The sequence below is a fragment of the Cygnus olor genome, chromosome 5 (genome assembly GCF_009769625.2).
Source record: "Cygnus olor isolate bCygOlo1 chromosome 5, bCygOlo1.pri.v2, whole genome shotgun sequence".
In the NCBI taxonomy this organism is placed as follows: Eukaryota; Metazoa; Chordata; class Aves; order Anseriformes; family Anatidae; genus Cygnus; species Cygnus olor.
Genome location: NC_049173.1, coordinates 34,434,166 through 34,460,497, shown reverse-complemented (window position 1 = coordinate 34,460,497; position 26,332 = coordinate 34,434,166). Strand labels below are relative to the sequence as shown.

Sequence of the window (26,332 nt, the reverse complement as noted above, 5' to 3'; positions counted from 1 at the left end):
CATAAACTCATGTCACCTCCAGCTCTTAGGAAATGTTAGTTACATGCAAAAACATTGTGTATACAATATGGACAATAAAGGCTTGTTTGCAAAACAAAAATTCTGCCTTGCTCCACATATTCAGGCGTTTTAGTAATATGCTTCAGGTTCACAATGAGTTCCTTGTTCCAGGAAAGCAAAATTGTTTTTAGCAAAGAGCATCAGAGTGTCCCAAATACTTGCCGTGAGCATTGTGAGCAACGGAATGTCTCAGAGACGAATGCAGGAGTACAAAGAGAGCCATGTCCCTCCCTCCTGCAAGAGCTGTCTCTGATGTGGAACTGCAAATGCTATTTGTAAAAATGGAGGAGTGATTGCACCTTCCCCAAATGTCCTACCAGGCAGCTCCAGTCTTGTGTCACCTCAGCTGACGTGCTTTCTGCTGGACACTCCAGTGGTTTTAGGACTACACGGTGCTACACCAGGCTTCTCCTATTTGGTGTGCCTCATTTTCTGGGGGAAAGTGGGATGGCAGAGCCCTGCTGTCAGGGCCTCTGAGAGTTTTTTGGCCATTGGCACCGTGGAAGCGACATATTCAGAGCCCCAGTCCTGGTTTATAGCTTAGCTCTCCAGGGAGGTGTCATAATAGGGTATTAACTTTAACTGTGGCTGAAAGATGCTGATGTTGCCAAGGGTTTTCTATGATCTAATGAAAAATGCATTTCATCGAGCTACGTAATTGCAACTGGCATAGAGAGGAAACACGCCAGGTAGGTAGACACAATCCTTCACCGTGTTGTGAAACAACATAGCCTATAGCAAAAATTTATTCTACCGAGGTGACTGTGATGACTGGTGATATTTGCATGGGAATGGACAGTGTGGGAATGTGCAGAGGAATTGTGTTGGCTAGTAACAATATTTAACAAGTAAGCCCAGGAATGCTCAGGAAATAGCTAACTTTTTGCTCATAGGTAATACACCAGGAGAACAGGGATGCCAAAGGATTCCCTTACCCCAGTGATTTTTCTCTGCTGTAACCTGCTGAAGATACAACAGCCTTTGATGCTCCTTTTAATCCCTTTCCAGTGAGCTGGGAGCCCTGCTCATAACATAGGGGTTTGCTGGGTGTTAGCAGAGGCCACCACAGGTGTCCCACTGCAGTGGTGGGTTTGAGGGAGCCCAGGAGCCCTGCCACTGGTGTTGCAGAAGGCAGTGGGTAGGCAGTGCTGAGTTGTGCCTCTGGCTGACGGGGTTTATTGGGTCAGTCACAGGAGCCAGGTTACAGCCAGAGTCAGTCTGAGCTGGAAAGCAGCATAGAAGTATTTACGGGGTGGAGCTAGGCTAAGGAAAATCATGGCTTCAGGACTATTCAGTAATAATAACAAGCCATAGAAAAGGAGGGGAAAAGGATACAACTGCTTGGGGAGAGACCCAGCCCTGCTGGACCTTGGCAGAGTAGAGACAAAACACCATGTGATGTGCCTGCTCTGCACACCTAAGCATGGGAGTGCAGACAGAGGTGGTACAGAAACCCTTCAGCTGGCTTTTGCAAACTGTTTGGTGTGAGAGCAATAGTATTGTCCCTCTCTTTTTTTTTTTTTTTTTTTTTCTATTAGCTGTTGTATCCTGTCTACTTACTATCACAGATTAACTGCATTTAGGTTATACACAGTTTCTGCATCTTACTGGGGCCTTGCTAAGTGGAAAGTTCACTGCTCAGGTAAAAAGGCATTGTTGGCCCATTGGCCAGTGTTGGGCAAAGTCACCCAAACAGCATTCTTCCAGCCATTGTACAGAGAGAAGCATTTTTTCTGTTTATCCTACCACAAGATTCAGTTTCCTAGCATAAGAAAATGGGAGGGGAATAGCTGGGTTTAAGAAATCAGGCAGAGGTGGGGCTCTGAGTCAGTTTATAAAATAGTTGCTCACCTGCATTTGAGACATTTAAACTATTGGTGCCTCTGGAAGCTGGGAGATGTGAAGCTGCATTGCCAGAGATAACGCTGGACATGTATGTAACAGTAGCCACAATGGAGCCAGGTGGTGTTTTGTCTCAGGTAAGAAGGGTGCAGAGCAAAATGAGGCGTCTGGGACCTCAACAGGTTATGCTGCACATCGTGCACGGACGGGACTGCTTTCTTGACCTATTAATGACTGTAAGTGATTCTGCACAGGAATAAGAAAGTCAGTGTTTCAAGAACTCATTATGGAAATTAAAAATGAGAGCAAGCCATGGAAAGAAAGGGAAAACTGCTTGGGGAGTAAGAGTTTGATTACTAAAGGAGTATTTTGTATATGTTGGGGTTTTCTTCATTTCAGAAACGTGCCATATGCAACCTTAGAAAAAAGTATTGAGTAGCATAGAGATGCGCTTTAAGGTGAAGAATTAATTACAGGGTGTGTTTCTAGAGGCAGGTTTGCTGTTCCTTTAACAGTCAGAGCTAGGAGCAGTCGCCCCTGCTAGTGTGTCATGCAAAGGGTGGACCTTGCTTGGCTGCTACGCCCCTGCCCAACCTTGGTGGGGCAAGCACAGCGCAGGCAGCGGCACTGGGCACAGCTGGAAGGATCTTTACCTGCTGAGGCCCCGTGGGCAGCACCGACCGTGGGCTCCCCTCCATTGCTCTGCAGTTGTGAATTCCTAATGAGGATTGCTGATAAGAGACAGGATGGTTTTTCCAGGGGTAACGTTGGCCCTTCCTGTTGCAGGAGCTGATCACCCAAACTGGTGCACTAGAAGGAATTATGCGGCTGAATCCTGATGGGGAGCAGTGGACTTTGGCTACAAAGGTACCATAAAGGAGAATTTTAAAAGAAAACCGTAGAAGAGACTTTTCTGCTGGGTGGAGCCTGGGTGAGAAGAGATAGGTTTCAGTGTCTGCTGAACAGTAATTAGGTCTCATAACCCATCCAGCTGCCTCCACAAAACACCATCCAGCTTATCATTTGATCACTTTGCTTACGCAGTCTTGCTTCACGTTCAAGTCCTGCTGCTGTTTTCTATCCTTGGCAAAGGGAAAATTAATCCTGTTTGAATAAGATTAATAATTTTACAAGGATGGGTTTGATTAGGCTTTCTGCTCCATATGTCTTGCCAAAGCATAAGGACAAATTTACTGCCAGAGTAGGTAGCAATAACTGTAAAATCAAACCACTTGCTCCCAAAAAGAGCATGTCACAATTCTGAAGAGGCTTTTCAACACCTGATTTCCTGGATTAATCTTACTTCTGGCCTCTCAAAAAAAAAAAAAAAAAAAAAAAAAGGAATCCCAGCTAAGAAGTTTTCCAGGAGACTTCAGGCATGTTGTGTGAAATCTTTCCTCTTAGAAACCATAGGACCAGATGTGCTTAAATAGACTTTTGAGATTTTTCTCTCTAGTTTACTGCCATTTAATAATAATTAGGAACAGTGTCTAAGGAATAATAGTTATTAGAATAATAATTAGGAACAGAGCTGAGTTAAGATGCAAAGCAGCGAGTGTTGGGCTTACAGTTTAAGGAACAACCAATCCTTTCTGCTGCCGATGGAGTTTCATCCATTCGTGATCTATATCTCTGTCGTGTCTAAGCCAAGGTTTGCTGGTTATGGCAGGGTATGTCCACATGCCTGAGCACCTGCCTCAATCTGTTCTCCCCTCTGCTGCTTTTAATATGAGCACAGGCCACGAGGGTTACTCCAGGGAACCCAGTTCCTGAAACAGAGTTGAGTCCTTCCAGGAGAATGTCTTCTCCAAAGCCAGCCACTGACAACACCTGCCCTTCCTCACTCCTCTTCATCATTCCAGACTGTGGCCCCTTGCCTGGCATCCCTGGCAGCCCAGCTCCCCTGAGGGGCTCTGTGCTCCCCGCTTTGCAGTGGCAACCCACACTTGCCTGCTTTTCAACAGCTTACAGGCAGCTTTGTAAAGTAGCTTTATACAGCAAAAACGGGGTCAGCAATTCTTATAAAGCTGCAAAGAGAGTAAAGGAAAGTAAAAATTGACTAAGCAGAAAAATACAGATAGTACAGGCCGTATTCTTAAATATCTGCTTTCAGTTTCCTTCACCTTTGCTCTGTCCTCACTGAGCATCAAGGGCTTGCACAGTGCCCTCACCTTTTGGTAATTACTATACTTTTTGGCTATGTTATGAACCTATTCCACCTGTAGCTCCCTCATTTCTGTACCTTTAGAATTAGGTTTTAGACATGAATGCAAGTGGATGGTTGTATCCAGAGCTGCTCTTTGGATCCTCAGCTGGGGTTTGACATCCTTGATTTGTGCACACAGCCAGTGGCAATGCAGCTGAACAGCACCAATGCTTTTGTGGCTTTTCCTAGGACTGAGTGCTTTGGTTACATGAAGGTTACTTTTACCTTGTTCTTCACTAACCTACTTGTTAACTGCTCCCAGTATGGACAACATATATTTGTTAGCCCCAGCTGTAGCTGGGGCTGAACATTATGAGAGACACCACATGGGCATGTATTCCATCAGGCCTATGAATACTGATACAGTACTGGGAGTACTGTATGTTTAAAGAGCAGGAATATGAGAAAATCATATTCTGTAGCCCAGGACTCCAAATTTGTGTAATAGCTGGATGGGAGCCGATTCCCACAATGATAATTTTATCACTTGCAAAAAGCCCAAAGCAGCCTTTCATTTTCTACCTTTGAAATTCATAATATCTCCCAAACTGAATCTAAATCATACCACTTTGTGTAGATGGATTTTAGTTAGAAAGCAAAGGAATTCACTATAATTATTTAAATCTGCATTCTATGCTATAACAGAAGAGAAACCTTTCAGCCTCGTATATGATTCAGATAATAGTAGAAAAACCATTGTGCTGACTATTTCTAAATTACCCAGAAAATTCAAGTAAACAGTTGATGATTTGGGTGTTTGTCTCTTTTAATCATTTCTAACTCCTAAATATGCTATTTACCTTTAGGATTCATTCTAGTCTTTTGCGTGTGGTTTTATATTTTTCTTGCAGACAGAATCATCTCCATGTTACTTACTGACTATAAGAGTCATAAGAGCAAGAAATATCCACCAGGCAGATGTGTGTAAGTATTTGCAGTACTCTTATGGTCCCCCTAACCTTCATGGAGCACGAGCTAGTCCTGCTCCAAGAAAAAGGGCTTTCTAGATTTTTTCTTGGATAGGAAAAGTCCCCCACTGGCATGCTTGTCCCAGCAATGAACACAGTGTGTTGCTTTTTTTTGCATTAGCCCCATTCTGTGCAGAGATGATTGTGTAAGGTCACAGCTGTACCTAGTGCACATATTTCTCTGCATCCCTAAAGAGAACAGGGAAACAGCTACTCTAGTCTGTTAGAAGCAAGAAATGCAGCATGATCTCATATGTTTTCCTCTGGAGTATATTCATCAAACAGAATACACAAACTGGTTGGAATAACGGAACACTGAAAGTGGAGTAGTATTATCTCAAAGTTAGCCTGTACTTAAAGCTTCTAAAGGGCAGCTAATCCAAAGTACCACACCCTGATTCCCTGAGTACCAGCTTTTGCAGATTAAACACTGTTAGGTGTTGTTACTATTTGTAGGCTCACTTCTGATGGCCTGCAGCTGAAATGTAATAGAAGGTTATAGGTTTCCTTAAGCAAAAATCAATAAGCATTTTTTTTTTTAAAGTTCTATCTGACTGAAATAGAAGCAATCACTTTGTTTCCTTAACCCTTCCAGGCACAGGGCGATATGGCTGACCTGAATTGCTACTTGGAGGAAAAGCTTGGAAAAGTACCCTCTGCTATAAACTCTTCATAGTTTATTTTATCCTCCTTCCTATTCATTTGTCCAAGTGTCCCTCAGCCATGTTGGTTAATGTATTGGGATGTATTTCTCGCTTGCTACACAATTCCCGTCTGTCATCGTGATATATTTACAGCTTTGACCTTTCAATTTTGTTACTAATTACAACAAATCTGGCACTTGACGCAAGTACCCTACATCGCTAATCACATCTAATTTCCTTCCAAACCTTCTGACAAAGTCACCGTGGTGTTGCTGAGTAGCAACTTCTATATGTTAATAAACTGACAATGCAATTTAGCTTCTTTCAAGGCAAGTACTTGTATCTGAAGTCTGCTCTTCTGCATTTTTGCAGTGCTAAAATTCAAGAGAACCTCAGTGTTTATTTGTTCTCTGGATGCCCCCTCCACAGTCCAGCTCACTGGTTCCACCAGAGCTGTCCCTTTCAGCAAGAGCTGAAACTGGCTCCCAGATTTGAAAGATATACAATAAGCAAACTGGCAGTCCATGTGATGGTACGGGGTGCCACAGACTCCTTTTTTTTTTTTTTTTTTATAGTGGGCTACTCTGACTGATGACATAGAAGGAGAAAAACCTTTGGTTTAATGCATTTATTATATTTTAATTGCATTTATTAATGAGAATAATCATGTCCCTTTCCATGTCTTTTTCTCCATCCTTATTACCTAAATCATAACATTTATGTTGGACAAATATGACATCATGTATCACAGTGTCTCTCTTTGAAAGCAAAACTTCATGTTCAAGTCATTTATTCTTCTAGAGCAAATTCTGACTTTAGATGTGTTTGTGTTTTTTAACATACAGTAAGCCAGACTGATTGCTATGTGAGCCTGTGGCTGCCAACTGCTTCAACTGAGAAATTTCAGACTAAAGCCATCCAGAATTGCAAAGATCCAGTTTGGAATGAAACCTTCTACTTCAGAATCCAGGGTCAGGTCAAGGTACTGAGCTGGGACTTCACTGTTAACTGTGATCTAGGGAACAACTGCCAGGTTTCGTCCTTTTGCAAAGCAGACATACATAATTTTCCTGTGAGGCAAAGAAATATGCAGAAAAATGTGAGAATAACGCTTACCCTTATGATGTTTTCCATGTCATGAAAGACAAGTGTATCATTTAGCCATGGGTAGAATATAACCTTTGAGATGTCTAATTTCTCCTCATGCCTCCTTGTAGGCAGACTTGCATGGAGTTCATTTCCTCCTTCCTTTCCTTCTCTTTCTTTACTTCCTCTCACTCAACACAGAAACCAAATAAAAAAAGGATCCACTGCTTTAAATGACTCCTGTCACGTTTAATGTGCTTCCCTTCCCAGAATGTGCTGGAGCTGGGGCTGTATGATAAGGATGTAGTTACTCAAGACGATCACCTCTTCACAGTGTATTTCGATATAGCCAAACTTTCCCTGGGAGAACAAGTCTTCATGCACTTCAAGTGTGATTCACAGGTGAGTTCTGAAATAAGATATGGAATTGGTTGACAAAAACATTTCTTTTGCCTGCTTTTCTTTCTAAAATGTTATTTGCAATGCCTTTTTTTTTTTCCATCTTGCGTATGGATTTCCTTGTCACATAAAAGGGAGTAATTTTTCCACTCTGACTTGGGAAAACCTCTTCACTCCTGCATCTGTAGGCACACTGAAGTTTGGTGTGGATGTATTTGACCAAAGAAGCTAACAAACTGTAAATGTCTCTGCAAAACTACCACCTTGTTGAGCCTACCCCCACTGAGGATCCTGCAGGAGTGCGTCCACACCAATAACAGTCACATGATGCTTTTGTCATAACTTGTTACTTAACCTACTAATTAGGAAGTTATAGCTCTGTGATCGGAACCGAATGTCGAACCAGACTTGTTGCTAATTACAGGCAGTGGCGTGGGTGTTTAAATAAGGTGTCCAAGTCACGTCACTCAGCTTCGCAACAAGAAATGTTCCTGTGTTCCTCCCGACTGTCCAGGGAGGTTCTGAAAGTTGTGTTTGAAACCTTAGGGCCAATGTTGTACAGCCACTTAGGACATGCTGAAAGGGCAGGATGCACTGCATGGTGGCAGGGGATGGCCATCTTATCAGAAGGCTGGGTGTTGGGACCTTGATCCAGTGCAAGCAGCACTTCCACCACCAAAGCTGAGGTGCTGAGAGATTTGAATGTTCACTGCACATCTCTGTGGAGAATCTCCATGTGCTTTCAGTGTTTCCCAGGGAGATCAAAAAACAATAGTTATTAATGAGTACTTAAGTAAAGCCCTGCTGTCTCTCTTAGGTAGGGGTCCCTGCGGGGCACCTTGTGCACGAAGGGATGTTTTTTGCTGTGAGGAACACCCCATGCCCTGGGTGGAAAGCATGAGGAAGATGGATCCTTTCTCTGTGTGGGATCACTGGTGCTGTGCTCTGCACCAAGCTGATCCACATGCAAGGCATCAGCTGTTGCACCTATATGTGCAACCTTGGATATCAGCACTTCACATCCAGCCAGCCCACATGTTAACCATGGGAGTGGTATTGTCTGATACCAGCAAGGCCAATTAAGTGTTTTGTGAGTCTCTGCTGTTGATTGTTCATCTGCCAGTTGCAATGGGCCTGTTTCTGAACTTGCTTTGGCCAGAGGGTGAACTACCCCCACCTTGCTCAATTCAGTATCTTCAATGAACATCACACTTGTCAGGCAGGCTTCGTTGTCCAGGGACACCAGCAAGTGTCACACTTGAGTAACCAAAGATCAGGATTGAGCAACCAGAGGTTAACAGATGAAAAGGTGCATCCCATCTCCCTGTGTGTTTGGCCAGTATCTCTCCTTTTCCACTTCCCTCTTAGTCTTTTGTACATCTGTCATGCACCATCCAGTTGATCTTATCTACACACATCCAAACTCTACTTTGCACTTCATTATCTCTAAATGCCTTATTTGAACATTTCTTTCTTTGCAAAATATGAGAGGAGTGCATGGACTTCCACTAGCCCTTGATGGAAATAGAAATATTCTGCTGGTTGTAATCTAGCTCATTATAGTCTAGGTGATTACAGGTGCCATATCCAAACCTTTCATTACTGCACTTGCACAGCTACAAGAGTTAGAATTCATGATCTTCAGGCCTTCATAACATTTTTTCCCTATATATAGTGTTATGAAACCACAGAACAGTTGTGGTGGAGTTTAGCTGTCCAGCAGGGAAAAACCACCACACTATATTAAGAACTTTTTGATGCCTTCAATGTAGTAAGTATTCTTGCCCTCTTTGAGCAGATAAGTAACCTACAGCATGATCTTGTTTCTCTGTTGGTCATCCCTTCTGTCCCCACTTATGCTTTCCTCTCTTCAGCGCCACCTTCTACTGAGGAATTATGCCCTTCTCTCCCACCCACAGAAGAAAACTTAATGTTAGATTTACCTTTGCCCCAGTGCCCTCAATGTATTACTAAAGTGATTGTCCTCTTCCACAACTGCTTTGCATGCCTCCATTTTCCCTCCTTGCACCAGAAGGGTTTGGCTGCTCACCTCAGCAAACCCTCTTTCTCCCTGCTGGCAGACTTGGTGAGACAGCAGCTATAAAGAATCCTGAGGCTCAAGACAGACAGGCCAGAGGTGGCATATGCTCATTTTTTAAATGCTCTGCTAGTCATGAACAATGTATTTACCTACATTATAAGAATGAGACTTGTATTATGAGAAGTGCCAGTAGACCAGTGCCAAATGCTTTTTCCTTTCTTTATTTTCCAGAGAAAAGAGGAACTAGAGGTGGGATTTGCATTGGATAACATGTGAGTAAACATGAAATGCAACATAATCTGTAGCAAAAGGAAAAAGCAATTCCAAGGCATGGAATAATCTAGCATAATTGCCCGGAGTGCATCATTCCTTGATGATGCTGATGACTAACAAGGTTTCCCATGGAATCTGTGGTATGAGCTGATGAACTGGTGCATCCAGGTGACCTTCCATGAACTTCAGGCAGGCAGGGAGAGTACCCTAAAATCTTTCCTTTGCCTACTTCAATGAATATTATTTAAGAGCAGAATACTGGGACTGCTGTTCTGTAATGTGCTCCTTTGAGACTTGTAGGGAGATTTGCCTCTATTCAAAGCATAACAGAACGTGGAATAATCAGTGGATTTTTAATCTCAGACAAATTGCAATTCTTTAAAAACAGGATTCAGCAAAACTATCTGCAGGCTCATCTTGGGGCTTAGCGTAAAGTCACCACACAGTTTGGCCCTGCAGTACCCTTTTTTGTTTGCTCAGCCCCAGGACTGGACTAGCTGGTACAATAACTGTGCATTGACGGCACAGCGAGGAAACTTGTGCCACAGGTCTCCTGGATTTTTTCTTTCGGATCCAATACACAGCTAAAAATAAGCAAGAAGAAAATGAGAAGAAGGGTGTGGCTCATAAATTAAACTGTAATTATACTGAGTTATTAAAAATATGTTTTTCTTTCTGTTTCCTAGTTCAGGCCCTCCTGAAACCATCATTACTAATGGAGTACTAGTGGTGAGTGTCATGTTTCGTCATCTTTCTTGTCCTGTTGCCACACTTGTTTCACTTGACTCACAGTCATCAGGCCAACATACCCTTTGACATAACAAAGCTGGTGCTGAAAGGTGGTGATTTCCCTCATCGTCATCTGCCTCATGGTACATATCCTTACCTTCTCCCTTCTGCAAGCCCTCTTCCTCCACACCACCAGTGCCAGCCTTGCCCTGTGTCTGATTTCTCAGAGATTGCTATTCCAGCCAGCATTTGAAATCAAGGTTGTGGTTTAGAAAAATGTTTTATTTGGGACACAGTGCACTGCCTATGTAGCATTTGTATCATCATCAGTATGAGCTTGGACTGGGAAGCAGAATCTCAAACTGGAAAATTCCCTGTCGGTGAAGTATTTTGTTGCTCATATTTCTTACAGTCTCGCAAAGTCTGCTTCTTGGAAGTTCAGGTGACTGAGAAGAAGAAGAAAAAGGCGAGGAAATCAAGTGAGGTTACTTTTCCATCAACTGTTTTTAAATCATGCCATACTAATGTTATGAAGGCAAATGGCTTATTGTAAGACTGAAAAAAAATCAAATCAAAAATGAGAACAGCCTTGTGTTAGGTGTTGTAAGGATTTGTGTTACTGGTTTTGATAACAAAACTGCTGTGTCTGCTTCTGTGTCACTTCCCTAGAGAAAGAATTCTCCTTCAAGGTGCAAGGCTCATACGAGGGCACCCAAGGCATTAGGCTGGGATCTGATCTAGTCTTCGGTTCACCCTATCCTGCCAAATTCCACTATGCCAAATACAAGCAGCCAATGCTGGATGTTACGCTACCAGGGAAGAAACCACCTCCCTCCTACGTATGTTATTACTGGACTTCATAAAGCATAGCAGTGGCATGTAGAATAACATGCACCATAAATAGTAACATTCATTTGCTTCTGTGTAAAGAGAGTAACATTGCTTTATATTATAAACTTGGATATATTTATATCTTTTCAGCACTCTCGTTTGTGTGGTACAAACTCAGCCTTTCCAAACATGGAACTTCATTCCCTTCCAAGTGGAAAAAGCATGATCTTAGCAGAGGTGAGTGCCTGCTTGTTTGAGGGTTGAGGAGCCCAAGCCTGGAAGTCTGCATCCCCAGTGAACAGTCCCTTGGAGCTCCACCTGCAGTGGTCTCTTCCAGCTCTTCCCTGTCCTTGCCAGTGCATCTCCCTGCCATTGGGAAGACTGGTCTCACTGCAGGACAGCCTGGTGACTCTGCATGGGACTGGGAGTCCCACCCTCTTAGCACTGGTGTGGGTAATGGGAATCAGGCAAGCAAGGTCTGCAGAGCAGAGGCCTCAGTTTCTACCTGAGGAAACTGGGAGCTCCTGGCCCATTTGATCATTTTGAAATGCTCTGGTGATTACCAGGGTATTTTCAGGGATGAAAGCATGCGAAAAACAATGCCACAATTGAGTACTGGTGGGTCTTTGGGTAATAATGCCAGGCTGTGTCTTGTTCTCTTTGAATGAATGTGGGAGTACAGAGGATGTTGTTACTCCATCCTGACCTTACTTCATGCTAAATTTGGATAATCTGCTTTTCCTCTTCTCACAAGTGTGGGGTACCTGAACTAACAGAGGTAGCGACAGTCTCTTGCTCATGCTGACCGTGCTTTGCAAAGTAGTTTTAGATCCATACTTACAGAAAATCCATTTAGAATCAAAGGAACACAGCTTTTGTAGGGTATAAGCTGCAGAAAAGGAGGAATAAGTGCTGCTGTGTAAAACTAGTGTGGCTGTAACCTGACTGTTTGCCTCTTGATAGCCCAGGAGAAGTAATGTTGGCAGGGGGCTGTAAGGCGTAAATTATCATTACTTTCCTCTGTAAACAGCAGTTGGCCTCAGATGTTACATTCACTACAAAATATTGGGAACTACTGAACAAAATCCCTGACACATTGCAGTCAATTCATATACCCTGCTGAATTATTCAGAGCACCTGATTTGTATCTGCATTGCTAAGACAGCACAAGATAAAACTCTTTTTGAGGCAGCAGGGAGGAGTGCTAAAGCAGGTTATTACACTTACATTGTTTGCATTTTGCTTTCCAGGATAAAGGATTTGATTTACATGCGAAGACGGAAGACTGGTAAGACTTCAGACAGCAGGCTTCTCTGAATTTATCTGTAGGAATGTCTTCCCTTCTTCTTTTTTTTTCTTTTTTAAAAAAATAACTGCCTGGAAATTTAGCAGTTCCTCTTTCAATTATTATTTCATGTGGTACTAAGTACCTATTTGAGTGTAGGAAAGAATCTTCCTGTAAATGCAGTACTTTGTGAATTTAGTAGATTTATTTGTATTAGAGATTATGAGATTGTCTGCCAGTAATAAAATTCAATATGCTTTTTTTCCTGATCTCTGCTCCAGCCCAGACCACCTTGACGTGCGTTTAGGGTTTGACCTCTGCATCCAGGAGAAAGAGTTTCTATGCAAAAGGCAGAAGTGTGTTGCTGCTGCTCTGAAGAAGGTCCTGCATCTGGAACAGGATTTGCTGGACCATGAGGTCTGTGTGGTGAACATTCAAAACATCTAATGAATGCCTTGCAGTAGGAACACCTAGTTTGATATTGAATATTCATTATATTAGTAGCTTGGGTGGCTCAGAGGCACCAAGGATCAAAGCTTTTTTTCTCTGCATCAGACCTAACCTGGATAAGTTGCAAAATCTGCACTCCCCTCTCCTGATTGCTTCTCACTGCCATGGCAATGAAGGGTCCAAATAATGCACCTTACTTTGGTTTACTCTGATTTTCTCCTTTGCTATGTCACTGTTCCAGTCCAGGTGTATTGCTTTTTCTTCCAGTGCTGTTTTCCTTGACAATGAGTTGCAATTTCTAGCTTAAAATTTACCATCAACCTATGCTTGAAATTTCCCGTCAACCTCTCTTTGGCCTGTGAGATTTCTTTTAATTCCCAGTTTTACAACTGATGCTTTCTCTCTTTTGCGACTTCTGTTTTGAATTAATGCATTTTCTTTTGTTTTGTACCAAGCAAGTGTTAAATGCATTAGAGACAAGTGTCAATTATCCGAGTAAAAAATGTAATTATTTTATTCCTGTCATCCTTTATAAATAAATTGTATTTTGTTTCAGTAGAAATCAGTTAGAAGGCTGTTTGTGACTGGGTGCTTGTGATGGCATCAGGCTATCCGTAACAGGAGGTCTCTGCTGAGGGCAGGGCACGCAGCTCCCGGTCCGGCTGCAGCCTGCTGCCTGACACCAGCCCTTTCTGTTCGTGTGTTGCTCAGACCCCAGTGGTTGCCATCATGACTACAGGAGGAGGGATGAGATCTTTGACCGCACTGTACGGCAGTCTGCGGGGGCTCAAGAAACTCCATGTCCTGGACTGTGCCACATACCTAACTGGCTTGTCTGGTACAACTTGGTAGGTGGGACTGGGCAGCTCCTCATGGCCTTCTTCCTCTAGACACTGGTGCACTGAGGTAGGCCAGGGCTGACAGCGGTGGTCCACTTATGATACCTGCTCAGTTACCCTGTTTTTAGTTCTCCTTCCAATGACAGATTAAAATCTTTTCATGGGGGAAAGTCACATAATTTACAACAGCTTGAAAATTAGTGTTTGTCTAAAAACAACTCATGGAAAATTGCTCAAGTCATTTTGACAGAGATACTGATTATGACTTTTAAAAGAGAGAGCAATAATTTCTTGGGGAGCACACAACTGCAGAGTGGAAGCCTTTGCTTAAAATAGAACTTAAAAAGATCTTAAAATAGAAGCATGAAATTTAGCTATTAGCTGCTTAATCAAACCTTGTTTGTTTGTTTGTTTGTTTTTTTCCTCTCCAATGTATATTTCCTCTTCCTAGGACCATGTCAAACTTGTACAGAGATGCTGACTGGTCACAAAAGGATCTCGATAAGCAAATAAGCGAGGCTCGAAAACATATGACAAAATGCAAAATAAGTTCCCTTTCCTTGGAGTATTTGAAGTATTACAAAAAGCAACTGTGCCAACGGAAAAAAGAGGGCCGCAAAACATCTTTTATAGATCTCTGGGGGCTTGTCCTGGAATCTTTGTTGCATGATGGGGTACAGTATGTCATAAAGCAGAGTTTACATTGGCTTACATTTTTCTGAAAATTAATTTCTAGAGATGATGTTTTCTTATTTGTTCTGAGAAAAGTCATTTGTTACAAGATTGTGCGTATGCAAGCACCCAGATATTTTCAAAACATTTGGTGGCACTCTTTTAGTTGTCCATCCATGGTGGAAAACAGCATTCTTGCTTTGAGATTTTGAATATCTTTTTCTGAGAGAACTGCAAAATTAACATTTTGAAAAAAAAACCTTAAGATTTGTTAGCATATTCTTGTAAATATTTTGTTTAGAAATAGCAAAATTACAGACAGTATCTTAATGCCCATGAAAGGTATTAACAAATGGACCTGCAAACTTTTGAAATATGTGTGAGAAGTCTTACATAAACTTGTAGCATAACACATTAAGTTGCTTTATACCTTGAGTATTGCTTTCTGCTCTCGAGCATTTCCTTCCACTTTCATCCTAATGGTCATCAAATAATCTGGCATCCCAGGGCCTGCAGATATTTCGGTAACAGTGCTCTCTCAGGAATTTTGGAAAATACAGAACATCTCAGAATTTAACTCCAGCACGTGTAATATATTAGAGGCAGGACTTTTATTGCCCTACAAGTTTAGATCCAGAGAAAACAGCCTTCTGCTAATTTTTGTCTCAATATAACCATATTTCTGGAATCACAGAAGGACAACCATAAACTCTCTGATCAGCAACGGGCCATTGATCGTGGTCAGAACCCTTTGCCTATCTATACTGCAGTCAATGTCAAGAACAACTATAGCACTCTGGATTTCAAAGGTAATTACGAGATTTCTGAGAGCCATTTGTCTTTATATTTAAACTGGTCAATCCAGGGACAGTCTCTTTAGGTAGACTAAAAAAACCCTTCTCTGTTAAAGACCAGAACCTCATCTGGTATATATTGGCATAACGTCCTTGTGGTTGGGTAGTTTGACCTTCCACACAACAGACTCAAAAATATTCCAAAGACTTTTCATGTACACTGGTTTTCATTGTCATCATGCTTATAACTCCTTGCTATTTGTCTGAAATATTAGAATGAACTGTAGAAATGATTTTCAGTTTTACATCCTTTCATTCCCATGTTGACAACTTTTTTATCCACAGTTAAGGGGCTGTAATAAAACATTGTTTTCTCCTTTGCATTCCTTTTCACAGAATGGGTAGAGTTCACCCCTTATGAGGTAGGATTGCAAAAATATGGAGTTTTTGTTCACTCTGAGGATTTTGGCAGTGAGTTCTTCATGGGTCGGTTAATGAAGAAGCTCCCTGAATCCCGGATCTGCTTCTTAGAAGGTAAGCTATTGTCTTGAAAACATCTGATTTATTTATTTATTTATTACTTTAAGTTGTGAGCTATGTAAACTAAGCAGTAAAATAAAGAACAGGTGCATGACAGGAATGTAGTTTCAGTGGAGATAATAAATATCTCATTATGAGTTAATGCTTAGTATAGTGGATTCAGTTTATTGTAAAATAGAAAATTTTGAATGACAGACAAATAGTTACTTTCTTTTTTAAATCTAGTTTTCAGTAACAATATAGTACTGCTTCCAGTCCAATAATAAAATCCATGTCCCCGGGAATCCACTGCAAAAAGGTGACCTCCAGAGCAGCCCCAAGCATGTTGCCTCTTGCCTGTTTCACAGGTAGTCAGTAATTTGTGTGCTTCCTATTGTCAGTCTACATGAGTCTTCCTGCAGGTTCTTCACTGCGTCATGATGTGTTTGAGCATGCTAGGTCACACTCGCTCCAGAGAGCCTTCCTTGGCCACACATTCAGTGGCTCAAATGCAGTCTTCTCTGGCCACTTGACTTTGAGTGAGGGAGAAACTGTACTATTTTAGCCTAATACATACATTTTTCGTAAGTTACATGAATTCATAAAAATGTCACCATCTATTAAAATAAAATATGTCCACAAGACAAAACTTGCGTACCAAAATAAGGCTTAAAAAACAACGGACAAGTTAAAATGATGCAGCACTTATTTAAAACAAGCTAAAGAAAAGCATAAACCTTGTGAATGTTATCTCACGGTAACAGTTCTGAGATCTATGATGTGAGAATGCTGGAGTTAGAAAACTCTTTTATTTACAGGCATATGGAGTAGTTTATTTTCATTGAATGTGTTATACATCTGGAATTTGTCCCATTCATCAGAGGATTTCTGGCACAGGTGGACCCAGGACAAAATGGACAATATAGGTTAGTTATCATACTTCTTCCCTACTGTGTATTTATTGTTAGATTTAATGTTAGATAAACTGTCATACCCATCTGCTATGTGAAACGTACACCGTATATTTGGCATTTTTCGACATGTTTCTTCAAAGGTCACGTTGCCTTTCCAAGGGAATCATTTTCAAAGTCTCATATGGTGAAGCATAAAGAAAAAATCTCCAGTCCTGTGTATGTAGTCATTGAGGGCTAAACACTGATTTGGCAGAAGAGTAAAATGTTTGGGATTAATGAGATTATCTGTAGGTTATTAATAAAGCAAAAGGATGTTGACTACCTTAAGCAGGAGCTACTGTAATGCAAACAAGTACAACAGTTTTTTGTTTTACAAGTTTTCTTGTCTTTTCTTGTACAAAGTCTTTTCTTGTACAAAGTTTTGGAAACAGGCTTTTCTAAAGCCTGCCTTCAGTCCGTTCCATGAGGATATCTGGTACAGATTTTTATTGCTGCTTGATGCTGGGTCTTGTTTTCTATCCAAATCTGGACTGTGTAAGGAAATGATATTTGCTGGCAGGAGTAGCATTTCATTTTCTTTTTCTACTTTGTCATTTGTGCTCATCAAGTCTTTTCATCCCAGGCTTTTTAAATAAAGAAAACACTGATTTTTATTCCTTATTTTTGATATTTTGGGGGGTTACCTTGCTCTAGGCAGGTAAAATTTAACCATTTCTCACTGTGCAGAGGAAGAACCTCTTCTACCGCTGAAGCCCCATGAGCTGAAGACTCGCCTGTTCACCCCCTGGCCCCCTCAGCAGCATTATCCGTGACGCTCTCACTGACCGCTTCTCTGTTGCCCAGGAGCACAACTTTCTGAAGGGCTTTCAGATGCATAATGACTACCTGGAGAACAAGCATTTCCGCAGATGGAAAGGTGAAGACAGCTGAGAAAAGCAGGGGAGGAGCTCTGTGCCTGGGAAGAGAATTAGCAAACAAAAAAAATGAAAAGACAGATTTGATATTAAACCCATTCTTCATGGCTAGAGACCATGTTTGGGCAGAATCACTATTAAATCAGTCAGTTGTGGCACACTGGGTTGTAGCTTGGTGCAGTTGAGCTCCACCCCAAGAATTTGCCAGCAGCACACACCTCGTGAGGTTGGGACACCAGGATCTGATGGTGGTCCTCGCTTCCTCTGGTTGACGACATGACACACTTGGTGGTAGGCAAAAGAAACACCTCCATTTGATGTTGCTAATGCAGGCCCAAAGCTGTGGCTGGAGCTGGGAAAGCAGAAGAGAAGGGATATGATAAATCCCCCTTCCCAGAAGACAGTCACCAGTTAGGGCTCTGCAGTTGTGGTCTAAGAGCAGAAAACAGGTTAACCAGTTTTGACCTACTGCACTTAGAATAATATATATATTTCTTTTTAGATACAGTGTTAGACACGTTTCCCAACCAGCTGACACAATCAGAAGAATACGTCTCTAGTAGATACAGGATTTTTCATCAATACAAGCGTCATGCCGCTTCTAAAACCAGAGAGAAAGGTGGACGTCATCCTGCATTTAAATTACAGCGCAGGATCACAGATACTGGTGAGATAAATTGAAGCAGTCTCTATTTCTTCTTCAACTACTGCATATCTAGAATCTTTTAACACTTAAATGCTTTCTATATTGCTTCTACTGGAAGTCTTAACTGCTAGTACTTTTAGCTTAATTCTGCAGTGTAATACTCCATTTATAGTTTGTACATATTCTCATTTGTTTTTCTTGTACAAAATGACTGTTTTGTGCTAAGAACTCGGGGAAAACAAATACCTTTTCTCTGCTTTTACAATGCTTTGCCATGGGGGTTTTAGAGCTCTCTCTCAACCAGCTTGGAAAATGTCCGCTTTGGTACTGGACACCAAAGAAATTATGAGTCTATCTTCTTCTTTAAGTCTTGGTATTGCTCTGTTCATTGATCCAGGCTCTGGACCAGACCTGCAAGTACTGTTCAGAACAGGGCATCCTATTTCCCAAGGTGGACTTGAGTGAAGAAGACAAGAAAAACCTGAAGGAATGTTACCTCTTTGAAGGCACTGAGACTCCAGGAGCACCAATACTGTTATTTTTCCCACTAATTAACGATACCTTCCAAAAATACAAAGCACCGGGTAAGGAATCAAGCATGTTAAAAAAATAGGTTGATGTTATGGTCAGTCTATTAAAGGAGTTTAATACTCCAACTCCTAAACTTCACAGTTGGATCGTTTCAATAAATCAAACCTCTCTGTTGCTTAAGGTTACTTTTTTTTTTTTTTTTAACCCAAGACAGATTTACTGCCTTGGCTGCACTGTTTCAATCCCCAAGCTGGTTAGCTTACAGGTAACATTGATATATCTACATGAGCATAGGCACAGCTCAGAACTGCAGTGTGGACCTAAGTAAGAGCAATAATTACCATTTTTCTGCCATCATCATATGAAGCAGATGATATCCACTTGAGCCAGGGATTGAGCTGTCAGTTTGAAAAAGAATTATTAGTTTAAACAAACAAACAAGCAAACATTCACACAAGAACAATTTCTATTATGAACTCACTCTGTGATATCTCCCTTCCCTGCTCTGTGACCTTGCTTTCTTATGACCAGTGTAATTCCCATCTCTCAGCAGTGATTTGTCACCTCTTTCTCTTAGGTCAGAAGCGCTCTGAGTCAGAGATGGAGGATGGCAAAGTTGATCTCTATGGCCGCTGTTCCCCTTATTCAACATATTCAGTCACATACACTGAGAAGGCATATGACTGTCTGGTTCAGCTGGGTGAATACAACATCCTGAATAATGAGGACCTCATTATGCAGGCCTTGCACACAGCAGTGGAAAGGAAAAGACAGAAGAGGAAATAATGGCAGAAAAGAGATGATGCTTTTGGTCTCCTTTGTGACCCCCTGAAAGACTGAGACTCCCTTACAATTGACCAGCAGGCTTCAAGGGATTCCTGCTCGAATGAAGAGGAGACTGAACAGTCACTTTATTTCCCAAAGAATTTCACTGCAACAATTCATTGCAATTGAGCTGTGTGGAGAACACTTTGTTACATGGTGCACAATATGGAGAATCAGGAGGAAGCATTTGCAGAGATGATCATGAGCATGGTGCTAGTAGCCTTGAGAAATAATCTGAAATGCTTAAGTCTAACATGTTCAGGGCAGACCACATTAAAGGCATATTTTATTAACACAACTAGTGCTTTGTGTTTGTGAGGTGGTGGTGAGGCCAGAAACAGCCTGTGGGCCAGGTCTGTGGCACATGGTAGACAAGTGTCTAAAGAGAGGCATATGTCATACAGCATCCTGAGGGCACACATCACCCCTGAGGGTGGCTTTGGACAGAGGCAGAGGAGGCATGGGCCATGAGTACCAGATCAACGAAGAAAGCAAAACAATGATTGATGAAGGGTTCTACTGCTTGACCACCAAGCTTCTCTGTGCACTTTCTCCCCTTCTTCTTGGCTATGCCCCCCTCCTTCCTGCTCCTGTGTGACGGGTGGTACATAGCAAGTAGAAATACAAGTTGAACAGAATAACACTCTGCTGCTTTAATCCCCCTGAAAATGAAAGCAAGTATGTGCAGGCCCTTGAATTTGTCAGCTTTGTCTGTCCTCACTGTTGGCTGGGTCTGTCATGAGCTCAGCAAAGGAGAGAAATAGCCTAATGAGATGTAAAAAAATGCAAACCTAGATCACAGACTCACAGCAATCTGAGACTGCAAGTGTATTTCTGTCCTAACATGCAAATTAACCTACTTTGAATAAATTCTTTGTAGGTAAACCATGCTTTAGGATGAATTAAAATTTCACTGAACTAAATTTCCTAGGTCTGTATAGATCTCTTTCAGCAAACGTAGTAATGTTGAGAGCCATAATAAAAATAGGACCAATGGGTGACATTTACAGCATGTAAAAAAATCACAAAATATTTTTGATTTTTTTTTTGCCTGTTGACATATGAATGTTTTTTTTTGTTTATTCTGTAGTATTTTGAGAAGATTAGTTTGGAAGGTAAAAACACAGCTTCTTTACACAGAGCTTTTGATTCTGCCAGACCACCTATTATGAATCATCAGTTACTTTTCAACCAGATCAATTTTGAATACATAAATATACTAGTGAACAAGTCAATTATGTGTTTAATTGCTTCCCACTCATAACTTAACCATTCATAATCCATCTTTTCTCTTTTGCCACTTATGGCTAATTTTTACTGCACTTAATGCAAAAGTTTGTTGAGTTTCTAAATGTGTAACAGTACAGCAGCTACAATTTGCAGCCTACTAAAAGCACATGGAAAGGTTTTGGTTGTGGGGAGTGCTGCAGATGTGGCCTGGGTGGCTTCCAGCCACATTTCAAGACTTATGTGCAGGATGTTATCTTTACTTTCCAAACAAGTAGATAAAGGCACATGCAGCATGCTTGGCTGAGTTACGTCACTCTGAAGCTTTAAACAGAATCATCAGAACCTGAAAGAGGGAGCAGGACTCATTTTTGTAATGACATGCCAGCCAAGGACAAAAGGGCTCTGTGCAACTCCCTGCTTTAAAACACAGGGGACAAGGAGTGTCAGAGAGTGGGAGAGAGCCATCAAGTGCTGCCTTGCTCTTCTAAGGGACTTCTCTGGATACAGTCAAGCTTTCATTTCTGTACTTCTGAAAAGCTGGAGCAGCAACAGTGTGGTTTGTCTAGGTAAATCCTCAAAAGACATTTTTGTGGGTTATGAATGGGTTTAGGCTCTCAGCTCTTCTTTGGTTCACCTTTATTCCTCTGGAATGAAACTGACAGTTAGTCGTCTTCTAGTCAGGCTGTGTGGATTTTCTCACAACCAGTTCACTTTATTTACAAAGTCAGCTTGAGCCTCTTGAGAGATTGTTCATACCACCACAAACAGGACAGATGCCATTTCCTTTCAGCAAACTACCTGTGATTTCAGACTTGTCTGCTCACATATCAGTTGGGGAGCTGGGCATCTCCCACATAGGTTTGTGCTTTCCCTTGTTTTTTACAATGCCCCCTCAAATTGATAGCCTCTTTTAAAAGACTATGGTCATTTATAAAATGCCTTTTTTTTTAAGACTGAGATGTTCTCAAAGTGTTGTGTGTACAGTGGCCACTCATCAAACCTCCAATTCCTGGATGCCTCCAACTTGCCTTTTCCCAAGGCACTTTCAGTGGGTGTTTTATTCCCCTTAAGCCCTCAGAAATTTCTCTCTGTATGGCACAAGAGGTGCATTGAGACAGTAACTCACGTAGAAGACTTTAAGCTTTTTACACAAGGCTCAGTTGAGCCTACCTGAAGAGTCAACAAGGCCGGGGGAGGCTTTTTACATCTTTCACATGTGAGACCAAAACTGGAGGCTCAGCAGGGAGCAGCAGTTGGCTGCAGTAGATAAGACTGGAAGGCCTTAGGAGAGGTGAGGAAAGACTGAAGCTCTAGAGGTTCAAGCTAAGCCTAGAGGGATAGTCAGGTTGTTTGGATCCTCTTGTTTTTGCAATCCTTGTTTGTAAGTCCGTATTATTAAGTCTTTAGCAAACCTTTGAGTTTTCTAGGGCATGATTTGCCAGTGTTGTTTGCTGAATGGGCCTACCAGCTTGTACTGATTTAAACAATTCATTTTATAACACTTTACAAAGCTCTTGAGTTGTTTAGCTCCACTTAGCTTCTGCTAGGCTGTGGAAGAATGAAGTGAAACAATGAATGCAGTTTTGTATTTGTACAAGAATATTCATCTTATTTCTTCCCATAAATTTATAGACAGAGCCATAAGTACCATCAGATCATCTTGCCTGACTTGTCAGATGTCAGAGCTGGTACCTGCCATGCAGTTACTTCAGTGTTAATCCTGATCACCTGTGGCCAACCAAAGTCTCTATTGAAGGAAAATAACCTCTCTTCTTTTAAAGATATCAGGAATGGTGATGTCACCACATCTCATGGAATTATCTTTTAATGGGTGATCATCTTCTGAAAACAGTATACACTGTGGGTTTGGCCTCATTTAGTTTAGCCAGAGCCTAGGCATTAGTTCTTGTTAAAGCTTTTTCTAGTAGCTTAAAAGCCATTGCATAACCACTGTTTTTTCATTGGGATCGAGTTTATAAAACATGCCCAGGTTACATCACAATCTTTTTTTCAAACAAGTAGATTCAGCCTTTTAAGTTCTCACTATAAAAAGTCTTTATTTGTTATATCCAACCATAGATCTATTTTTGCACTCCCTCCAACTCTTCACTGACCCTTTATCCAGTGCAGATTCCAGTACCTTTCCCACAAATGCTATAAAATGAGATGAACAGCACCTTGTTATTCTTATATTCTTACATATAAATGACTTCCCAGGTTATACATACAGAATCCAGCTGTCCTCATTTGCCACTAGAGACTTCGGCTGATTGTTTATCTTCTATAACTGGTGATTACTGTTTTCCAAACTACAGTCTTCCTTTTTGTAAGGGGGAGTAAATTGTAGCATACATTTGTCATTCCTGTACTCATAACTTCACACTTCAGTGCATCAGAATTAACTGTGGTTAATCAGGCCAGTTTATCAAGAAGGTCTGATTCTTCTGTTTGATTGCTCTGTCTTCGGTATTACTCAGCACTCCATTAATCTTTGTTCTACTGCAAATTGGCACAGTCAGGATGTCATGCTTATTTCCAAATCACTTGTGAATATGTTGAGACAGTTTGAGACTGTTAAACTCTTAAAAATTCTTCAGGCCCAACAAACAAACAAATTTTTTTCAGTGATGTTTCTCACTGAGGACTAATTATGAAATCAGCTAACAAACTCTTAACCTTGGTAATACATAATTTTTTCAATCTTGCATAACAAAATCGTTGTGCAATAAACTATAGAGTTACAGCATAGAACTACATCAGTTTCTTCTTCTTAAAAAAAAAAAAAAAAAAAGAAACGAAAAAAACCCACAGTTTTACATTGAATAGCTTCCAGAAGGTAGCTCAGGGCTTAGCAAAGCTGCTAATGATAATCCCTGAAAGATTTATTATTTTTCATGCAATCACATTGCATCACCAGTTTACTAGCTCATGCACCTTACTGGTGGAACACCCTGTAGTTGTTTCACCTTCCTTTACAGTCTTATTGCACGCTGGTCACTGAAGGAGAGATCCAGTACCCTAGTTTGCAAAATCAATGCATTCATAGGAACTTTTAACTTTGGTTTTGGCAGTATGCTGGCATCACATGCAGTACATACCTAAGATAAGGAAATTAAAGACAAATTTCTGTGCATTATTCAAATAAAAGTTAGACTTTCACAAAGCTTAATAGAAATCACAGATGGCCGAGGTTGGCAGGGACCTCTGAGGATCATCTAGTCCAACTCCAAAACAGATTTACAAAAATAAAAAGAAATGCACAGTTAGGTCTACCTTTATTAAGGTCAGCTCTCAACAGCTTCTCTCTCTCCTTTTATTTCATAGCTCTGAACTTTTTAAGCTGTTACCAAACCACATGGCTTGATATTCAGTTCTTATACAAGCCAGATAGGTCCCTTATTTCTGCCTTAATAGAAAGGGTTTGAGACATCATTTTTACTGCAAATCTCCCCAGCTGTGTTTATACATACATACACACACACGTATGGAATCTGACTGGGTGGAACCATCTCCTGTCCAGACAGTAAACAGTACTACTTAACGACTGTCCTAAGGCTAACTCATACATCGTCAACCCTTTTTGGGGAAAACACTCCCTTGTGCAGTGCAGCGCAGTCTTCAGTGTATAATTGCTTTATATGCTGAAACTTGTATTTCATATAAAGCATACATCAACATGTTACACAAAACATACGAAGACTAAATGAGAAGAATATATGTAACTTGAAACTAGCTCTTGATTGAAAATAAGCATCACTGTTCACTATTTCAGGGATGATGATGTATTCAGCATGTAAAACTGCCAGCCTGTATTTTAAGGAATACCAAGAGAACCCAGAGTGGTAATACATGATAACTGATTTTCATTTAATCAGATATCATGCCCACTATTCCACTGGCACCATGGTAACCAATCTAATAGCACCCTATAACCACCTCTTGCTACTTTTGAAAATTTGCACAACATTCAGTTTCTTCCAGTGTTCTGCTGCTCTCCAGTATCCCAAGACTTAAAACAGAGGAACTGTGGACGGTCAGGAATCTTCCTAGACTACAATTTTAGAAATAATTGGTATGAACGATCTCTGTTTAGTCTTAATATATGTCACTTAGTGGCTATGTGTCACAAAGCAGTTCATCATATTTGTTGATGGAACTTGTTAAGTTTCTTTTTTCCCAACATAGAACAAAAGTGTTTTATTAGCATTCCTGCTTTAGCTGCAGTTAGTAATCATTTGGTATCTATATGAAGTAATGAGTCTGGACCTCTGATGAGATTTTGCTTTTTCTGTGTATACATTTCTTTATATTTACGAATATGTTTATTATTGTTAACCATACAAATCATGTTTTTTCTATGCTTAACGACTTATGATCTACTTTGAATTCCCCATGTGTTGTGCGTTGCTCTTGACACCCACTGCTGCTTTCTTACCACTTCTGAAAGAGGCTGGGCTTTCAGCCAAAATTGTGAAATTAGGATAGCTCGTATCACGCTGCTGAGATTTCCTCAACTGCAGCAGAAGCAGATAGTTGTGCCCCTAAGACATCCAATTCTGCTAGCCCACCCTGACTCTTCCCACTGGTTTGCAGCACGCAGCTGGAATGCTGAGCCTCCAAAGCAATAGGGATTCCTCTTTGTCAATCACACAAGGTTTTTATCAACAGCATGTCTGACCTTGTTATCATTCTGTATTTTTGGATATATAGGTAATAATTTGTTTTCCTTTCAACTCATATCTCTCCAACATGTTCTGAGTAGATTTCAGTAATTACACCATATAGGGTCAAAATATCAAAAACATGTGAGAATTGCATGTAATAGCTGTTTAGACAGACTTCCACATGCTTTACTAGCATGTGGCTCCCCTACATTTATTACAGTGGAGATTCAGCAATGCCTGACCCCACAAATTTGTCTTTCTTTAATTTGTGTTTTCTTGATTTGACCTAAGAGTCATGGTTGTCTTTGATGTCCTTAGGTTATAGCACGATATCATTTGCAATGGTGATTTATCTCAGCATGTAATAGGATGTACTTATATAGTTGCCTATCTCGATCTCCTGGAGACTGTTTCTTTCCTTACGCATTTCTGAAACACTTCCTTAAGATGTTTTGCAATTGTTTCTTTAAAGTCTTTCCATATGGAGCTGTTAACATAGTTTAATCTTTTGATCAGCCCATTTGTGAGTAAGTAAGTTGCCACACTAGATTCCTGCACAGGTTTGTATTTTGTTCAGCGGGAGCACGTGGAATGATAGCTGGACTCTTTTCCTTGCTTGCCCTGAATTCTCCCACACTTGGCTCCCCAGCCAACTGTGAAGTCTTTTAGGACTCCCTGAGAAAAGGCTTTGTTTTGTTATCAGCTGTGTGGTGTCAGGCATGTAGCGTCACTGAGAGCACATCCCATGCACAGCTGGCACAAGTCGCAGATGATAGCTCAATCTCAGATAAAAATGTAGATGGAATGACTGTGTGACTCCCACCAGAGTGTGGACATGTTAAACACTGCTTATATGACCTACCAGGTGCCATGGAAAAGCTGGTACTCCATGCTCTTGGTGACAACACACTGTATATAGGACAAGAAACAGCGCTATACACGCATCTTCAGATTACACAATGGGTCACAA

At 41.1% G+C, this 26,332-nt stretch overlaps 1 pseudogene; it reads left to right on the top strand.

Moving 5' to 3' along the window:
* Window positions 1–1,774: 1,774 nt before the first annotated feature.
* LOC121071312 lies at window positions 1,775–20,051 on the top strand (annotated as a pseudogene).
* Window positions 20,052–26,332: the final 6,281 nt, after the last annotated feature.